Source organism: Balaenoptera ricei, chromosome 19 (assembly GCF_028023285.1).
Source record: "Balaenoptera ricei isolate mBalRic1 chromosome 19, mBalRic1.hap2, whole genome shotgun sequence".
NCBI lineage: Eukaryota > Metazoa > Chordata > Mammalia > Artiodactyla > Balaenopteridae > Balaenoptera > Balaenoptera ricei.
The window spans coordinates 43,458,099-43,473,725 of record NC_082657.1 but is presented as its reverse complement, the minus strand read 5'-3'; the positions used below and the strand labels follow the sequence as shown (position 1 = coordinate 43,473,725).

Genomic DNA, 15,627 nt, shown 5'->3' with positions numbered 1-15,627 from the left:
TCTGCCTGGAATGCCTTCTCCTTTCTTCTTATTTACTGTTCCTTATTCTTCAAGATGCAGATGCAGCATCTCCTCCCTGGGTGATTTTTCCGAACACTCAGTGCAGTCAGGTGACCCCTCTTCTGGGCTCATGCGGAGATGCCAAGGTGACCTCTGTGCACAGCTGTGCCCAGTTACTGAGAGCCACGTGACGGAGCCGTAGCAGCGTCAGCGGCTGCCACCTTCACGTATAGCTTTGTTCTGCACGGTGGCATCAAGCTGTGAAGTGGATTCAGCACAGAGGGATGGTTAAAGATGCTCTCACTTTGGAAACTTGACTCTGGGGAAAGATCCAGATCACTGCTTCTGTCTGTCTCCCTACCTCCAACTCCTGGGACCCTAATACTGTGGGAAATTAAATAGCAGAGTAGAGCTTCTGAGGGCACACATGCATCTGATGGTGGAATTGAAATTTAGCTCCTTTAGTTAAGCTAATCAGGCTTCTGCTCTGGGCACAGGATCAAGAGAAAATGGATGGCTGAGGAGGCACCTGGACGGCACCAGCAGATTGGGCTTTGCAGCCTCCTAGTGAGCCCAGGCAGTCCTTGATGTAATCCAGGGATGGGGTCTTGAAAAACCTTGTACAGCCTAAACTTTGTATGTCCGTAGAGCCCCCTGCTGCCGGATTTCCTCAGCCGGAGAGAACTCCCGCCCCAAATCTTCCCGTCTTTGGAGGTGGCCTACCTCCTGTGGCTGAGTGCTGTGGGGGTCTAAAGGCCTGACCCTCTCACCCCAACTAGGCACAGTTGTGCAGGGGCCCCCAGCCCTCAGAGCTCCCTGTGCAGTTGGCTGAGCTTTCCATGGAGGCCCCGCTGCACCTAACGTGCTCCCTCTGCCCAGTCCGGCTTCTTTCCCTTCCCTTCGGCGGGTGTTGAGCCCGAGAGGACTCCCTAATAAACCTTCTGCTTATCGACCTCTGTCTTAGATTCTGCTTCCCAGCCAGCCGACCTGTGACAATGCCCAGAGCAATTTTGCCATAAAACATCGCGGTAAACGAGAAGACCGGAGGGCCTCAGTCTCTCCTGAGCGGTACAAGCCCGCAGCTCCCCTGGTCACGTGTAAACGAGGAGTGGTTGAGGGGAGGCGGGTGGGGAGGCACAGGGGTGCAGGGTGGATTTGTGAGTGACCACGTGCACGGATGAGTGAAGCGGCCCGGTGGTCTGTGTGCTCCCTGCGGGCTGAGCTCATGCGGGGCCATCCGCGAACCCACCACTCGCTGGTTAGCGGTTCCTTCGTCTGGCCAGGAGGGCCCTCTGAGGGCTTATCTTGTGTGCTCATCCTCTGCCTCTGCCTGGGTGGAAACAAACTCCATCTGGTTCTGAGGAACCTTTAGATGGTGCCCAGTCTGTCCACGCTGGAGGAGACCCTCCTTCTGAGGCTGCCGTCCTTCTGCCAAGTCTCCCCGCCCTGTCCCTTTCCACTTAGACCCTCATATTAACTTGCGAGACCTGCCACCGACTGGGTGGATTAAACAACAGAAATCTACTGTTGCACGGTTCTAGAGGCCGGAAGTCCAAATCTAGGTGTTGGCTGGGTTGGTTCCTTCTGAGGGCTGGGAGGGAAGGGTCTATTCCAGGCCTCTCTCCTTGGCTTGCGGATGGCCGTCTTTTCTCTGTGTTTCTTCATCATCTTCCCTCTGTACTTGTCTGTGTCCAGAATTTCCCCATCTTACAAGGGCGCCAGTCGTATTGGATTAGAGTCCGCCCTCATGACCTCGCTTTAACTTGGTGACCTCTGTTAAAACCGTATCTCCAGATAAGCTCATATCCTGAAGTTCTAGGGGTTAGGACTTCAACGTATGAATTTTGGGGAGGACACAGTTCAACCCATAAGCCTGGCTTCTTTAAGCCACGCCTGGAGGAAGGGTGTGGGGACGGCATGCTGCCTCTGTCTCTGCTCCCTGGTTTCCTAGAAACAGCAGGAGCTCTGGTGACTGACAGCTAAAAGCAAATTGTCAGGACAGCCTTCTCACCCTTTCCATGGCCTTGTCAGTCTCTGTAATTGAACCTTTAGAAACCTCTGCCTTTTCCATCGTCTTTCTCGCTTGAGTCTAACGCAGTATCACATTCCTCCTCTCCCTTAACCTCTAATTTAGGATGATGCTAATCTAACCCTCACTCTGCATCAGTTGTGCTCTTGTAGGCTGGACAACTGTTTTGCATTTTTGAATTCATTGACTCTTTTCTGCAAGTTTCCTCATCTTTGAGATGAATAACGGGGAAAAGTGAATGTTCTATTTGCTCCAAACGCATTTACTCTTTTATGAAAAAGTCAATTCATTTTTATTGAACACCTACTATACGCCAGGCACTTTACTATTTCACCTGTGGCTTTTAAAGGCATTGCAAGTGGTTTATGCTTGTCTGCTTATCTGATTATTTTGCTTGCTGATGTACCTAGATATCATCCCCTCTTCCACAGTGTCAGGCCATAGGATTTGCAGCTGGAGAAACTTGGCTCAAGTTCAAGTTGTGCCATTTGCTGTCTGTGTAAATTTGCTCAAGGTGCTTAAGCTGTCTTTTTTATTCATCAGTTGTAACATGGGAATAACAATAACTAGGTATCCCTAGGGAATGAGTGAAATAATGAAATACAGTTTGTGAAATTGCTTAACAAGGTGCTGGGCACTAGGTAGATACTCAGTAAATGTTTGTTTTTAAAAATATTGTTTTTAGTCAATGTGCATCTAGTCAGTGTGCATCTGGGGTCTGTGACCCCAGACCCAGGGCAACAGATGAGCCAACTTCCAGGTGCTGTGGCTCCTGAGGGACTGTTGAGATCCTGGAGGGTCGCAGAGCCACATGGAAGATGTTACCACTGCCAGAGGGTCCTGAAAGCACAACTACTGTTGGAAGCTCTTGCTGTATAGATATCATTTCACCAATGACAAAATCACTTGACTTTTTCTAACTGGAGAGAAGCTCCTCCTCATCCATGTGTATTAGTTTTGTGTTGCTGCTGTAACAACTTACCAAAAACTTAGTGGCTTAAAACAACACAAGTTTATTATCTTACAGTTCTGTAGATATGTATCTCACTGGGCTAAAATCAAGGGCTGTGTTCCTTCTGGAGGCTCTAGGGAATCTGTTTCCTTGCCTTTTCCAGCTTCTAGAGGCTGCCCATATTCCTTCACACATGGCCTCTCCTCCATCTTAAAAGTCAGCAACTCTGGGCTAAGTCCTCATTGCTGCTGCCATCTATCTGGTTCTCTTTTATGCTCTCGTGATTACATTGAGCCCCCCACCCCCTGATAATCCAGGATAATCTCCCAATCTCAAGATACTCAATCACATCTGCAAAGTTTCTTTTGAGTGTAAGGTGACATATTCGTAAGGTTAGGATGTGGACATCTTTGGGAGACCATTATTCTGCTTACAATAACAAGTGAGGACACAGGCTCAGAGAAGGCAAGGATTTGACCAAGACCACACAGCAGCTGGTGGGGGGGGGGGTCAGGACTTAATGATTGGCTCAGATCTGGGGTGTGAGGTGGTGGAGGCAGAAAGGAAGGAATCAGAGATAAAAACAATGTCGAACAGTCTAGCATACTGTCCCCCTGCCTCTGCTTCACTCATTTCTAGAAGCTTCCAGAGTTTGGCCCATAAGTCAGAGACAAAGAAAGGAGTAGAAGAGGACAAAATGATGATGTCAGGGGAAAATAAACGCACATTTCTTCCAGCTTCTGTTGTGGGTGGAAGCTCAGCTTCCTCGGTGTTACATCTGTGGACATAATTATCTGGTAACTCAAATTGAGCACCAGGAACCTGCTGGAGCTGGCGGGGAAGCTAGACCCCAGCGATACAGCTGCGGGAGCGCAGAGCCCCTCGGCTTTCCAGTCTTCTCCCCCGCCTGCCGCATCTGCTCATATGTAGTCAGCTGGTGGGCAGCCAGACAGTGGCTGCTGTTCTGCAGAGAAACTGAGCTTTTATCCCTGCGTCTCTCCCTGGCACGGGGTTGAAACGCCCACCCGAATGTGGCAGATGTGGTTCAAATCCCAGCTCTTCCTTTTACAGCCGTGGGGTCTTGGGCAGTATTCCTACCCTCCCTGAGCTGCCTTGGTTTCCTGTATTATAACATGACATTGACGGTAACTATTTCATATGGTTGACCTGGGAATGAATACCGTGAGAATGCAATTAAATAAGGAAGCACAGGGCTAGGCACATGGGAGGCTGTTGGGAATACCTGTTCTCCAGAAGGCAGCTGGGAATAGACTGGTGGGGAGACAGGCTGGAGGAGGCCCAGGCTCATTCTGCTACCTGAGCACAGGTGCACGCACCTGCCCCGGTTGGCCCCTGTGCGCAAGGAAGCTACGTTCCTTTATACTGCCCTCTCCATCCATCCTAAACTGCTCCCTGGATCCCAGGGCAGCAAAGCTGTTCAGAGGGCCTTTTAGGGAAGAAGGCAGGGTGGCGGCATATGGTGCTATGAACTTGGATAGCACTGCGTACCCTTCTCCTCTGCAGATTCCTCACGTGTGTCAGCATGTCAGCCACTCTGAAGTCCCACCACTGCAAAGAAAGTGCGGCTGAACCTTTTCCAGAGACTTGATCTCGGAGATTTTTAACTGGACCATCTGGCAGGATGCTGGTGTCCGGAGGATCTCCTGGCACAGTTTGGGGACACTGGGTCAAATGTGCCTCTGGTCACAGCCTCCTCTCTGGCCACAGGTGCCTTTTCACGCAAAGGCTGAGGCAGCTCATCTTAGAAAATATTGAGCCATCCCAAACTATATAAAACCCCATTCCCCATACCCCTAGAGTTTCCCTTTCCATAAGTAGATGAATATAGCATATGTTGCAGAAAAATAAAATGCCTTATATGTCAGCCCAATTGGCTGGCTGTCTTTGCGGGGTGTTTTTGGGCCAGGTGTGGGTAAAGCTCCCATTTGTCAGGGCCGTGCTCATTGCCTCGGGCAGCTCCCTGGCTCTCTCAGCCTCGTTGTCCTGGCCCCTTCTGCCTCTGGGCTTTGGGTTGCCCCTGCCCCCGGCTGGTGGCAGAGAGGGCAAAAATGTCAGAGCTCCTCAATCCCAAGCTGACCTTGGAGATAAAACCTCCTTCAGCCCTTCCCCCCACCCCCCAGGATGCTGCCGTTTGTCCCTGTGTGGAAATGAATGCACCCTGGGTTGCTTGATCCATCTATTGTTGAAACCCCGCTGGCAGTGGGGCTGCTGTTGGTCGGTCTGGGTCAGCTGCCGCCCCGGTGCGCCTCCGCCGTCCCTCTACCAGGCTTGCCTTTTCTCCCCAACCTTAAATGTTGCAATCCCACCATATCACCCTCCCAGACCAAGATCAAACACTTCCTTCTTCCTAAAGTCTTCTCTCTTCCGTCTTTTCTTCTGCTGACCCTCTGAACTATCCTCATGATTTACTGGCTTTGGTCATAATCTCTGTGCATGAATTTTCCCCTCCTATCAGGAGGAAAACTTCTCAGTGGCAGCCAGTCTTATTCTAAGTAAGTGTTTATTGAGGACCAGCCATGTCCCAGGCCCCTTACTTAAGTATTTTGCCTTCTTACCACTCTGGGGAGGGAGCATCTTTATCTTCATTTTATTAATGAAAACATTAGGGTTGGGGACATGAAGAGACTTGCCCAAGCTACTGATGTTTCAGAGGTGCCAGGGCCTGAGTTTGAACCTTGATCTAACTGCAAGCTTCATGGCATCACTTGAAGCTTCATATCATCAGTTCCTCTTTTTTTTTTTAAATGAGACTTTGACAAAAATTCCATCACCAGGTTTCCAAATTCTGTTCCTTTGCAGTAAGGAAAATGCAACTTCATCGCCCATTATGATAAACTGATAAATGTCGTTATCAGTTTTATTGAAGGTGTAGAGGCAGGAGTTAGATAATGACCTGAGTGGACTGAGATTCTGGCAAACTTCCTAGACTGTAAGGTTATCCTTTTCATGTTGGGTTTTTGTTGTACTAATTGGTACCAATGCAACCAACCTGCTCAGCTGTGATTTTTTCGACCAGAGGAAATTTCCAATCAGAAGCCTTCGTGGCCCTTTGTGACACGTTTTTGACTGTTGGAAGGAGAATACCAGCCACGCTCAGGGGACCCTCCAGGTCAACCAGGGTTTGCAAAGCCACCCTCAGCAAACGGGGATGTGCTGAGGGATAATGGACCAGAGCGCTTGTCCTCAGGCCAAACTGCCCTGGTGGGGCTTTAACAGACCCAAACCCCAAGTTGCCCCTGGTGAAGCAGACTCTCTGGAGAGAGATGGGGCATCTGTGTTTGCACAGAACTCTGCAGCTTGAAGGCAACTGAGGGTGGGCATCACTGGACCCCAATGGGGAGGACCCAGGTCCTAGGAGGGGCAGTGGAAACACATGGGGATGCTCAGCCTGGGGTCCTGGGATGGGCCCAGAAGAGCCAGGACAAACTAAGTTAGGGGATGTTCCGGGGAGGACTGGGCGCCCAGAGGGAGGGTGACTTCTTAGCTCCGAAGACACTTCTGAAATTCTGAAATTCTAGGACCGTTACAGCATTGCCCCATTCTCCATCCAACGTGGAAAAGAGACTTAGGAAGAGTGAAGACGACCTTTGTAAATAAGTTTAAGCATCTGCTATTCACCAGGCCCTGGTACAAGGCCTGCGCCATCCATAACAGCAGGTAGCAAGTTGCTCTGTGTGTTGCTGAATCTTGTTAAAAGTCCAGCAGACATGAGCCACTCAGCATTCACAGAGATGGAGAAAGGAAGGAGCAAAAATCCCTTGCAGACTCAACACCTGTGAGGCCCTGGTCCCTCATACTGCCCTGGAGCTGCCGGTTATCTCATTAATCAGTGGCCCCTAACCTGCTCCCACATTCCCAGCCCTCCTGCTGGCCAGGGGTTCATTGGTCATTTCTGATTCACTTTCACAAGAAGTTGTGGGTGGATCATTGGAGGCCAGGACTTGCACCCTGAACTTCTGGGTTTCAAACCCTACTTCTGTCACTTATAAGCTGTGTGTCCTTGGGCAAAGTACTTAACCTCTCTGAATCCCTGTTTCTTTTAATAGAAAGGATTTTACAATGATCCCCAGGGCTTTGGAAAAGGGTAAGATGAGTTAATGCACGGGTCAGCAAAATTTTTCCGTAAAGGGCTAGATAGGACATATTTTAGGCTTCGTGGCCATACGGTTTCAGTCTCAGTCACTCTGCCGTTGTAGCACTAAAGCAGCCATAGATGATACATAAACGAACTGGTGTGGCTGTTCCAATAAAACATTATTTACATAGACAGGCAGTGGAGGTGGGTGTGTGTGTGTAGATTCAGGCCACTTGGTAACCCCTGAATTAATGCACATAAAATGCTTATTAGCACAGGGCCTGACACAAGGTAATCTATGAATAAATAGTGATGGTTGTTATTATTATTACTAGTCATATACGGGGAGAGCTGAGCACAGTCTCCCGGTTCCAGCTGGAAAGGTGTGCATGAGGGGAGGAGGAATCCAGGAGATCCTGGTGGGTGTTATGAAGAGCATCCCACAAACATCCTGTGACGTTACAGAGTGCTCTGATGTTCTAAAATAGCTGCAGTGGTAGAAGGGGTGTTAGCACAGCGCAGAGCAGGGTAAACGTGTGTGTGTGTGTGTGTGTGTGTGTGTGTGTGTGTGTGTGGTTGGGAGGGCAGGAGAGGAACATATTAATATTCTTTGCCAGAGGGACCTGTGTGCAGTTATAACGGAGCTCCCCATCACCATTTGTCACTTAGATTCTTACCTGTAACTGGCAGGGAAAACCCAGCACCATTAGAAGGGCCCCTAATTGGAAGCACTGCCCTGAGATAATTACCATCTCTTTGGTTTGAGCATGGCTGGGACCCTCCCTGCCACCTCTCGAAGACACCCAGGGCCGGGGAGAATGTGGGACCACCTCTGTGACTGTCCCATGGTGTAGCTCTCTCCCTCTGGATCCCTCTTCTCTAAGTTCTAGAACATTCTCTGGGGCCTTTTCTTACTGGCTTTTCAGATACACTGTCTGAGGTTCGTGCTAGAACCCAGGGCTGGAAGCTTCCATGCATGGGAGCTCAGAAAGTCCCCACCAGTTGCCTTCCTGATGATTTCATTAGGGGAGAACTGAGATGCTGCTGCCCCAGGTGCGAGTGAGGGGCTTCCCTGAGGGCCACACTCAGCTTCCAAACAGGAGACCCTGGCAGAGGGAAAGTACAGACCTTTGTTGACAGCCCCACATGCTGATCTGTCTAGATAAAATCTTGGGAAAGAACATTATCATCCAACAGCGATGCTGGAAAATTGCCCAGATATCAATTCCTGGATGAGTAACCACAGAGAGACAGTTTCTGTCTCTGAGAGAACGGTCGAGACAGTTTCTGAAAGATTCCAGAGCTCTTGGCTCATTTTCAGCCAGGGTCTCAACGTCTTCACTTTGCAGCCGAGGAGGCCGAAGGTCGTGGCGGGTGTGCCTGGCTTCCCGTCCCACAGGCAGGCAGTGAACGTGCCGGGCCCAGAAGCGGAAGGCCTCCGTCTAGTCCTGTGCTGTGATAGTGCCTTCTCCCTGCGTCGGAGTCACAGCTGGTTGGATGTTTGTGCCTCTTAACCATGCAAGTGATGTCTGTCGGCGCTGCTCACAGCTGGACCCCCAGCCCCTAGACCAGTCCTTGGCCCATGGCGGCTCTAGGTATATGTTTGTGGAACAAATGAATGGCCATAAAGGCAAGTTCCCCCAAGCTGTGCTACCAGTGGGACAAACGAGCCCATTATCCTCAGAGAAGTTTAAACCCCTGTGGCCACTATGAATTGGAATTACAAAGTAACTGAGAGAGGAAGGGGCAGAACATTGGAAAATAGCTCCCCAAATCTGTCTAAGGAATGTGTCTCAAGCTGGATTCTCCCAGAAGCAGATTTTGATTGCAAGTGGTTGGTTTGGCAGGTGCTCAGGGAAGCACCGGCGGGGGTCTGGGGTGGGGAGAGAGGGCAGGAAGGGAGACAGTACAGTGTGTGTGAGCCAGCAGGCTCTGGGCGTTGGGGCACAGCCCCAGGGGGGCCTCTGGGAGACTTGGGAGTCGTTCCACCTAAAGGTGAGGAGCTAGAGTGGGGACCCACCAGCTCGTACTAATCACAGGTGGAGAGCTGCTCCCGGGGTGTCGGCCCCTCCGTGCCCCGGTCTGCCTGAGCCGCCAGGCTCACGCACGTGAGTGCTGATGCAGGCGGGCTGGCGGGAGATAACTGCTGCTCCCTTCCTCCTCCTTTTGATAAGTTAGGAAACTGAGGCTCAAAGCAGTTAAGGGACTTCCTGATAAGCAGTCAAGCTGGGGTGGATTTTTGCTGATAAGCAGTCAAGCTGGACTTCAAGTCCAGTTCCGTCTGGCTGTGGAGCTCTGCTCTCTCTGCTGTCCTTGTGGGTCCCCACCACTTTCCCCGAGTGGAGCGTGGGGTGAGAGGGTCCCCCTGGCAGAATCTTCTCTGCCTTTTTCTAGGATGTGACTGCCCTGGTGTATTCCGTTATAACATCCTTCTTCCTTCTGTTCAGAGCAGTTAACTTTGCCTCATTATTATTTCATTGGGCTGAGCTTTAGTGAACCACAGCCTTTAATTTGTTTATTTAACATTCCTGGTCTGCACTTGCTGATAGAGTAAAACTGATTAGTTAATTAATTGTAGCCTGCCACAGCTCATGCAGGATCGTGACAATATTTCAGAAGCTGATGGGAGCTCAGGCAGAGGTGGGTGGTGACGGAGATGGGTCACAGAGCCCTGGCCTGAGTGCAAGGCAGGGAGGGGACAGGCTGACCTCCTTCAGCCCTGCCTGCCGAGTTCTGAGGCCACACAGGCCTGGTCGAGGCAAGAAGCAGGCCCGTGGCCTCAGTCCCAGCCATCGGGAATCCAGGTCCACCATGTTTCTTTGTGTAACACTTTTGGTTGTATTTTTGGGCCCAGGATTGGCTTTGGTGACATTGTCTTTCTGCCAAATTGATCCAGAAGTTCCAGAGAAAGGGTTCCAAACATGGGGCATGTCTGAAATGGTCCTAGTTCTAACGGGCTTGGCTGGGACAGCTGTGAACTCCAGGGGGCCCCTAGACTCATCCCAGCAGCCAGTCTTGCCAAATCAAGTGCCCCATGGCTAGAAATCAGGCACTTTCTTCCTGTTTGAGATCAAGGCTTTGCCTTCCTCCAGGAAGTGGGTCTGGAAGGATGATGACCTTTCTCTCATTCTCCAGTCATGTGTTGACACGAGACCCTGGCCCCCAGGATTCAGGTTTTGCCCAGCACGTTGTCCGCCATTGACCTCTTCTTGTACCCCCATGACCTGACCAATTTTCATTCATTGCTAAATTCATAAGTGTTTATTAAAAGGCCTATTATTTGCCAGACTCTGTCCTAGGCACTGTGACACACATGTGGCCCCTGCCTTCACAGGGCTTCCTCTCTTCCATCCAGGGAACATGGCTTTGTTTTGGCTCCGTCTGAAACCTTCCTACATTGCCCGCCAGCCTTGGTGGATCTTTTCTCTCATGTTTGTTGAAATCACTTCCTATGTGCTGGATGTTACCTCCTTTGATTTCCACCATAAGTGGAAAGAGTACTGCAAGAAGTACTCTTACACATACTGCAAGAAGGAGTATTTAACTTGATGGGGGACGAAGACTCAAGGAGATGACATGACCTGTGCCAAGCCAGGAGGTATCAGAGTTAGCGCTTGAACCTGGGAATTGCACTTGGAAGTCCAGAGCACAGTGTATTCAACTTGGCTGACTGAGCTCCAGCCATCCCTCCTCTGTTCTGTTCTGCTGCTTTTGAAATGGCCGTGAACTAGTGTGCTGTGCTGGGACATTTCTCCCAGGCTTGGGAGAAATGGAAGCTCTTGTTGTGAAATTGTATTTAGTGATTCTTTGCCTTGGGAAAGAGGAAAATGGCAGAAGAGACAGATTTTTCCAGGGTTGGGTTCCTCCTTGGACCCGGCCCCGGCTACTCAGCATGTCCCGTCTGGTTAGGACATACAGGCCAGTCTCAGATTAAAGCCCAGCCCTACAGGGACTTTGGCCTCTCCCAATGGCCTGGTTTGTCTATGGACACAGTGCCCATTACTCTATGTTAAATACTTGTAGCTCTACAAAAAATACCTGTTGAAGAGTGAATCAAAATGAATGAAGAGGGCTTCCCTGGTGGTGCAGTGGTTGAGAATCCGCCTGCCAATGCAGGGGACATGGGTTCGGGCCCTGGTCTGGGAAGATCCCACATGCCACGGAGCAACTGGGCCCGTGCCACAACTACTGAGCCTGTGCGTCTGGAGCCTGTGCTCCGCAATGGGAGAGGCCGCGATAGTGAGAGGCCCGCGCACCATGATGAAGAGTGGCCCCCGCTCGCCACAACTAGAGAAAGCCCTCGCACAGAAATGAAGACCCAACACAACCAAAAATAAATAAATAAATAAATAAATTTATTAAAAAAAAAAATGAATGAAGAAACTATTCAAATTTTGGTCTTGTCTCCTGCTACCTGGGGGGCTTTGGGCAAATCACTTCATTTCCCTGAGTCTGAGATTTATCAGCTATAAAATGGAATTTATAATATAGAGGGTTGTTGTGGAGATGAAATGAAATAATGTGGAAATGTCCAGCTCGGTTCCTGGTATACAGTAGGTGCGAAGTGCAGCCTCCCACATTCAGGTTCAGGCAGGGATGGACAACGTCTTTCGGATTCGTTTTGTGCTCACCAGTCCATCTTTTCCTCTTTCTCTAGTTCTCCCGGAAATGGAGAAATGCAGCTGCACACAGATGTTCCCACCACGCCCAGCGACTCTGGAAACATGTGCCTTGTTTATTCTCAGTCTCCTCATCCACAGGATAGGGACACAGGCCTTTCATTCAGAGAGCTCCACAGGCAGCATGGAAGGCCTTGCCCACCTCTCAGCACCCTGAAAGAATGAGTGAGGTGTTGTTTCCACGCGCTGGGCAGAAGGATGGCAATTAGGAAGGATTAATTGTAATTACCTGTTTATCGCTGAGATTTGACCTAGGAGTGTTTCTGTTCAAACAACAGTGTTTAGCGGTGCCCAGCTAGGCATACAACCTCCATCTGCTCCTTGGTTTCGGTGGACAGAGCCTGGGGGTGAGGGGGACATCCCTCTCTCAGCCTCACCAATGAGCTTTGCTTTGTTGTCACCTTGAGTAGATCACTCTGCAGAAACACCAGTCAGTGATGGCTCAAGGACCAACTAATTTGGCTTTTGCTTTTTGATTGAGGAGTAGAGAGGCATTTCTTACAAAGCATTCCTGACAGGGACTTGAGAAGGGACACAGTAGTTTCCAAGACAGTGTGGAGGATTTTTTAAAAACTCATTGAAGTATTGGAGAAAAGGTAACTGATTTGCTCTGAGACTGCTATGCTGAGGTGAAATATTAAAAGGAAAATATCTGTTGACTTGGGTCAACTCAAAGCATCCAATTGTCTTTTTTTTTTTAAATTAATTAATTTATTTTTGGCTGCATTGGGTCTTTGTTGCCGTGCGCGGGCTTTCTCAGTTGCGGCGAGCGGGGGCTCTTCTTCGTTGCGGTGCATGGGCTTCTCGTTGCGGTGACTTCTCTTGCTGCGGAGCACAGGCTCTAGGTGTGTGGGCTCAGTAGTTGTGGCTCACGGGCTCTAGAGTGCAGGCTCAGTAGTTGTGGCGCACGGGCTTCCTTGCTCCGCGGCATGTGGGATCTTCCCGGACCAGGGCTTGAACCCATGTCCCCTGTATTGGCAGGCAGATTCTTAACCACTGCACCAGCAGGGAAGTCCAATTATCTTTTAAGCAACAAACATTTAGAGACAGTCAATGGTGGGAAAGGTATCATGGCGGGTGCGGAGGTGGGAGTGATGGTGAACTAAAAACAATTAAAATGTAACTGTCTTTCAGGGGTCCAAGGTCAAGTGGGAGAGACCCACCATGGACGTACCAGAGATACCAGTTGCCATGGAATGGCTGACCTGCACAAAGTAAGGACAAGAAGCCAAAATGGGCTGCTTGGGTGGTATGGTGGGAGGCTGCTTCCTGGAGGCCGCATAGTCTTGATAGAAGGAGAGATATAAGCACATAAGGGCAGGAAGAGGTCGTTTGGGCATGAAAGGCATTGGACCAAAGGCCCTGAGAGTGGTCTGGCCATGGGACTGGTGGGGGAACAGTCAGACTTGCTCAGGGATAGGCTGGGTAGAAGACCTCAGATCCCAGTTTCTACTTTGTCAGCTAGTAGCTGGGTCACCTGGCCTAGGCGACCTGCCTCTCAGGGCATCACTGTCCTAGTGAATCTCATGGCTGATTAAAGACGAGCATGAAAATAAATGTGAAGAGATTGTGCAACTCCCCTTCCTTTCTTCTCCTTAATTTCCTGAGAATCAATTCCACATGCCCAGTGGCCACCGGATATAAGATGAGGAAAGTCCCATGATCCACAGATGGTCATTGGGTGTGACTGGCCAGTGTTACCCTTATCTTTCCCCCAGAGAACTGACTGGAGTCTGCATCCGCAGGTGACAGTGTGAGACTCTGTGGCCACAACTGCACCCCATGACCGTGCCAGGAAAATCAACCAAGTAGGTCTCATCTTCCTGTCATCCTTAAACTGAGATATGCCATCCCGCCACAGAGTTACGTACATGCTGCAGCTGCTCCTATGACAAAGATATTCCCGTAAACAATGAGGAAAACTTCTGTACAACCTACTGTGGTAGGCAGAGTAATGGTCCCCAAAGAGGTCCTAATCCCTGGAAACTGTAAATATGTTACCTCACATGGCGAGGGGAATTAAAGTTGCACATGGGATTAGTGTTGCCAGTCAGCCGCCCTTAAAATAGGGAGATTATCTTGGATTATCTAGGTGGACCCAACTTAATCATAAGGGTTCTTAAAAGTGGAAGGCAGAACAGAGATGGCAGTGTAGCAGCACGAGAAGAAATTAGCCCAACACTGCTGGCTTTGGAGATGGAGGAAGGGGCCTTGAGCCAAGGAATGTGGGCAGCCTCTAGAAGCTGGAGAAGGCAGGGAAACAGTCTTTCCTCTAGAGCCTCCAGAAAGGAGCACAGCCCTGCCAACATATTGACTTTAGCCCAGAGAGACCTGTGTCAGACTTCTAATCTATAGGACTGTAAGATGATAAATTTGTGTTGTTTGAAGCTACCAAATTTGTGGTAATTTAGGAAATTACCACGGTGATAGGAACCTCCACCTACCCTCCACCTCTAATTCTCCTTCCTGAATTCCAAAAGATGCTGTCATTCGTATGTATGTTCACTCATTCATTCATTCATTCATTCAGTTGCGCTTACATATACTCATGTATTCCTATACTTTAGGTTCCTAATTTGTAAACAGAAGTTAGCAGTAGAAAAATATTTCATAGGGTCTTTTTGAAGATTAAATTAAATGAAACAAGAAAAGGGCTTAACACGTTGACTGGCATGGTGCAAGCACTCATAAATGTTAGCTGTCTCTGTTATTTTTTTTTTTTTCTTGTTGTTCAGTCATAAAACCTCTCTTGGGCACCAGGCTTGTCCCAGCTCTGCCTGAGCTCAGGCCGTGGTTCCTGGATGGAAGAACAGGTTGGGTGAGGGTCAAAGGGGGCTTTCTCTGAAGCCCTTCTCAGTAACTATGTGTCATTGGCCCCCTCTACCTACAAGGCAGGCTACTAGATTCAGCCCTTCTCTTAGGCTCATGGCTGCCCTCGAACAAAACCAGGGTTCTCTTAGGGAGGCAGGGAGATTGGATTTTAGTATGAAATTACCCACAGTTGGTAAAGCTTTGGAGACAAAGGAAGGAAGTTAGTGAGAACAGGCAATAATCATTTTGGGAGTACCATTAGGTACCATATCTTTTATATGTGTCCTTCCATTTAACCTCACAACCACCCTACAAGGTTAGTAGTCTCGTCCCCATTTCAGTGTGATGGGACAGAGACCCAACCTCACACAGCTAATAGGTAGAGGCAAAATGGAACCTCTGGATTCCAAGTCTACTGGATTCCAAATCCACGCCCCATCCATCCACCACTGCCTCACCTTCAAGGTGGGGGGCTGCAGATGAACCCAGCAGATTGAAAACCCCATTTCTCCCTGCTGTTTTACTCTCTGGCTTGACTGTAAAAAGAGGTGTTTCCTGTAGCAGGACACAGGCTGGTTTTCTCTGGTCTTTCCAGCTCCTCTCCCGCAGTGCTGGGGGAGCAGTGTTGCCCTGAACACCCACGCCAGCCCTGTCCCTGGGCAAGTGCAGCCAACAGGAAGCATCCCACGTAGATCCAGTGCAAACACAGCCGTTGCCGCTGAGCAAGGCTTCCAGAAGAAAAGCTCTCTGGCTCTTGAGAAACCTCATGTCCTGCTAACCTTTCCTTTGCAGCTTCTCTGGGCTGCAGGGGGCTGCCCTCGGCATTGCCTAGCACATACCTAGTTCCTCCTCTCGCCAGAGCGTTTCTTGCATCGTTGAAGTCCATTGAGCTTTTCTGTTCACACTTCAGGACAACTTTTTGCTTCCTGGGTGCCCACTGGACAGCTGAGCCCATCTTGTGTGAGCCGGTCATCATGGAAAAACCCTTCAGGAGGCAAGACACAGGCAAGGGGTCCTCATGGAGAGTCCATCTGTCTGAGCCGAGATCTGTCATCAGTTG

General features: G+C 49.8%; 1 long non-coding RNA gene across 3 annotated transcripts in view; it reads left to right on the top strand.

Moving 5' to 3' along the window:
* Positions 1 to 15,627, top strand: part of LOC132353424 (uncharacterized) — a 600,229-nt gene that overhangs the window by 361,001 nt on the left and 223,601 nt on the right. For all 3 annotated transcript variants that reach the window (XR_009499025.1, XR_009499023.1, XR_009499024.1), the window contains exon 5: positions 12,891 to 12,970. This is a non-coding gene — a long non-coding RNA (uncharacterized LOC132353424). The remainder of the gene's footprint in view (positions 1 to 12,890; positions 12,971 to 15,627) is intronic.